The sequence below is a fragment of the Octopus sinensis genome, linkage group LG3 (assembly GCF_006345805.1).
Source record: "Octopus sinensis linkage group LG3, ASM634580v1, whole genome shotgun sequence".
Taxonomy (NCBI): Eukaryota; Metazoa; Mollusca; class Cephalopoda; order Octopoda; family Octopodidae; genus Octopus; species Octopus sinensis.
This window is the reverse complement of record NC_042999.1, coordinates 168,929,636-168,934,591: the sequence shown is the minus strand read 5'-3', so window position 1 is coordinate 168,934,591 and position 4,956 is coordinate 168,929,636.

The following is a 4,956-nucleotide window of genomic DNA, read 5'->3' as shown; positions in this document are numbered from 1 at the left end:
TCTTACCCAGTGGTACCCCACACATCCACTTCTATTCTTACCAGTGGTACCCCACACATCCACTTCTATTCTACCCAGTGGTACCCCACACATCCACTTCTATTCTTACTCAGTGGCACCCCAACATCCACTTCTATTCTACTCAGTGGCACCCCACACATCCACTTCTTCTTACTCAGTGGCACCCCACACATCCAACTTCTATTCTTACTCAGTGGCACCCCACACATCCACTTCTATTCTACTCAGTGGCACCCCACACATCCACTTCTATTCTTACTCAGTGGCCCCCACAATCCACTTCTATTCTTACTCAGTGGCACCCCACACATCCACTTCTATTCTTACTCAGTGGCACCCCACACATCCACTTCTATTCTTACTCAGTGGCACCCCACACATCCACTTCTATTCTTACTCAGTGGCACCCCACACATCCACTTCTATTCTTACTCAGTGGCACCCCACACATCCACTTCTATTCTTACTCAGTGGCACCCCACACATCCACTTCTATTCTTACTCAGTGGCACCCCACACATCCACTTCTATTCTTACACAGTGGTACCCCGCACATCCACTTCTATTCTTACTCAGTGGTACCCCACACATCCACTTCTATTCTTACTCAGTGGTACCCCACACATCCACTTCTATTCTTACTCAGTGGTACCCCACACATCCACTTCTATTCTAACTCAGTGGTACCCCACACATCCACTTCTATTCTTACTCAGTGGTACCCCACACATCCACTTCTATTCTTACTCAGTGGTACCCCACACATCCACTTCTATTCTAACTCAGTGGTACCCCACACATCCACTTCTATTCTAACTCAGTGGTACCCCACACATCCACTTCTATTCTTACTCAGTGGTACCCCACACATCCACTTCTATTCTTACTCAGTGGTACCCCACACATCCACTTCTATTCTTACTCAGTGGTACCCCACACATCCACTTCTATTCTTACTCAGTGGTACCCCACACAGCTTTCAACATTTAGTGGACATTGTCTCCATTTTCTAACCTTTCCTATCCTCTTCTTTGTAAAGCATTCCCTATCTATTTCTATCGTTCTTTCTCTCTACACATCTTTTCTCTCTTTACTACCTTTCATTTCCTCCTGTCTCTATTACTGTTAACCACCTCCTATCTATCTTTATTGCCTTCTTTCACTACACTTCCTCTTTCTCTCTACCTGCACTCTCACGTCAATAGGTCTTCTCTCCGTTCACCTTTTTGGTGCAAAACGACCATTCAATATCCCATACCATTATCTGCTTGACCACTGCCTGGGTAAATGCCTTTTTTTTTCAACTCCAGCCTAGCATTCACTTCAGCCTTGATTCCCCTTTTCATTTTTCATTCAGTCCTTACTTTCCGTTTGTCTTTATTCCTCTCTCTCCCTGCTCTTTTTATCCTTCTCTTGAGTTCCTTAGGAAATAGTTTCCTTTCAGCGTTTCTACTAAGAAATCATATCTTAAAGACGTAGTTTAGGCAGAATGCCTTATGTATTGATGACTTTCATTTTTTATCATGCCTTAATTCTGTCATATTATCAATCAAAAGTCTTCCTGCGTATATATAAAATAGTATCTGCATCATGTTTGTTTCCGATACTGTCCTGCTTTTTTGTTTTAATTAGTTTGATAAGTGCCTCTGCACGAAACTCCCGAACCTTCAGTCACTATGTAACTTTCACCGATCAATAAATCTATACTTATTATTTGAGTTCGACCCAACATGAGTTCTATTTTTTAATGTTTGAACCACTACGCCTCTGATGAGAACCCAATAAGGTTTGAAAATCGTTTAAGGTTGTTCATCTTCTTTTCAATCTATGGAGAAATGGCTGAATTTGCCCTCTTTATAAATATCAAAATAGATGAACATCAATGGAATTTGTATCTTTGTGGTACCAGTGCCGGTGGCACACAAGAAAACCATCTGAACGTGGCCGTAGCCAGTACCACACCGACTGGCCTCCATGCTGTGGGCACGTAACAATCACCATCCAATCGTGGCCGATCGCCAGCCTAATCTGGCTCCTGTGTCGGTGGCACAAAAAAAACAAAAAAAAAACACCATCCGAACGTGGTCGTCTGCTAGCCTTGTCTGGCACCTGTGTCGGTGGCACATAAAAACACCATCCGAGCGTGGCCGTTCACCAGCCTCGTCTGGCACCTGTGTCGGTGGCACATAAAAACACCATCCGAGCGTGGTCGTCTGCTAGCCTTGTCTGGCACCTGTGTCGGTGGCACATAAAAACACCATCCAAGCGTGGCCGTTCGCCAGCCTCGTCTGGCACCTGTGTCGGTGGCACATAAAATCACCCACTACACTCTCGGAGTGGTTGGCGTTAGGAAGGGCATCCAGCTGTAGAAACACTGCCAGATCTGACTGGCCTGGTGCAGCCTTCGGGCTCCCCAGACCCCAGTTGAACCGTCCAACCCATGCTAGCATGGAAAGCGGACGTTAAATGATGATGATGATGATGATGATAAATATAAATAGACATCGTGGGTCATTTAGCTTAATGGTAAAGTACTCAGCCAGTATCTGAGTTGTATGGGTTCGAATGCCATAACTATCTGCTGGCAACTTTTTTAAAATGGCGGTGCCCCAGCATGGCCACAGCTTGTGAGCTGAAACTAGATGAAATAAAAAAAAAAAATCGTAACGATACCAGATACCAAACGGTTTCACAGCGAACTGGGGCCCCGGGTGACCTTAGTAAAGTCATTGGGGAGAATCCCAGCCGATAATCAGCTCGGGATTCTCCCCAATGATTTTACTAAGGTCACTCGGGGCTCCAATTCGCAGTGAAACTATTTGGTAGCTGGTATCATTACGATGTCTATTAATATTTACCCACTTCTCTACCTGTAGAGTAAGCTCTCCTCCAGTTATATGGTTTTACCATATATATATATATATATATATATATTATATATATACATATATCAGAGAGAGAGAGAAAGTGATACAAGCACGCACATATATATACATTAATATATATATTATACATTATAAATATCATATATATTCATCATCATTTAACGTCCGCTTTCCATACTGGCATAGATTGTACGGGTCGACAGGGCCAGAAGCCAAGGGCTACCAGCTCCTATCTAGTTTGGCAACGTTTTTGTGGCTGGATGCCCTTCCTAATGCCAACTACTTTACAGTGTATATATATATGTGTGTATATTATAGATTTCTGAATCTGCCCACTAGGGGCTGACATTGATAAAAATAGAAGTCAAATCGCAAGGCGGATCATTAGAAAGAGGCAACACAAGGAGGAAAGCGAAAAACACTGATGAGGTCACAGAAGTGTGATGAAAGAACTCTCTCTCTCTCTCTCTCTACATATATATATATATATATATATATATATATATATATATATATATATAGAGAGAGAGAGAGAGAGAGAGAGGTAGGTACATATGCAAGCACACATACACACATGCATATACATACGAATGTATGTATTTGCTTGTCACCTCACCATCGCTTGATAACTAATGTTGATGCGATTATGCCCCTGTAACTTGGCGGTTCGGAAAAAGAGGCAATAGAATAAATCCAAAGCTTCCAAAGAATAATTCCTGGCATTGATTTGTCCAAATAAAAGACGGTGCTCCAGTATGGCCTATCGTCTTTTGAAACATATTGGATGGGAGGTCATGTTGCTGGTTTTGCCAATAAAAACACAAGCACTATTTATTTGATGGTCACTATTTGTTTTTCAGGTTTTTGTTCGACCAGAGTTCTTTCGTTACAATTCAGGGGCCTTAAACGTGGTCCTTTATTTTCTTCTTTTCTCTTTCTTGTGTTTCTCCCCTTTTTTAATCATCTGCCATGTTGTATTCAACAGAAATTCAAAATCCTTCTCTGTCTCACTCTTTATGCCTGTCTATGTGATCATACTCAGCGGTCAACATCTGGCCGATATTGTCTTCATTTTCTATCCTGCTCCTCTTGGCTCCTTTCCCCTCTTGTTTGCAAAACATTCCCTATCCATTTCTACCTGTCTTTCTCTTCACATATCTGCTTCTTTTCTCTCTTTACTCATCTTCATTTCTTCCTCTTATTATCACTGTCAACTACATCCTGTCTACCTTTATTTCCTTGTCTCCACACTCCCTGATGACATTTTGAGAATATCTGACATTGCTTGAGGCAAATCCAGTTTCCTTAAATGTGTTGGGTTCATCATTTTGAGTTAGAGAATAAGAGATAATCTAACCGTGGAGACACTCCTCAACACTTACTCCAAAGAAGGTCATCAAGATCGTTTAATCTGCAGGAAAGGTGATGGCCTCAGTATTTTGGATTGCAAAAAGCATCGTGTTTATTGACTACTTTCAAAAGGCTCTCACCATCAATGGAGAGTGCTGTACTGTGCCACCTTTCTAAGGCAGTTGCGAAAGGCTATCAAGGCCAAATGCAAGGAAAACTGTGGACGGAAACTGAAAAGAAGCCCGCCGTGTATATGTGTATATATATATGCGTGTGTGTGTTTGTGTGTCTGTGTTTGTCCTCCTAGCATTGCTTGACAACCGATGCTGGTGTGTTTATGTCCCCGTTACTTAGCGGTTCGGCAAAAGAGACCGATAGAATAAGTACTGGGCTAACAAAAAGAATAAGTCCCGGGGTCGAGTTGCTCGATTAAAGGCGGTGCTCCAGCATGGCTGCAGTCAAATGACTGAAACAAGTAAAAGAGTAAAAGAGTAAAAGAGTATGTACACACACACATACATACATACATAAGAAGATATAAGAAGAAAAAGGTTTAAAAAAGCCAGGCCGGTATCACTCAGTTTTTAATGAATTTGGTTAACTTTTTCAAACAATCAGAGACCAATAAATGTGAGTAGAATGCACATCTAATATAATTGATTCCTCATGTATGATAAGTAGATCCAAATATCCTTTAGAA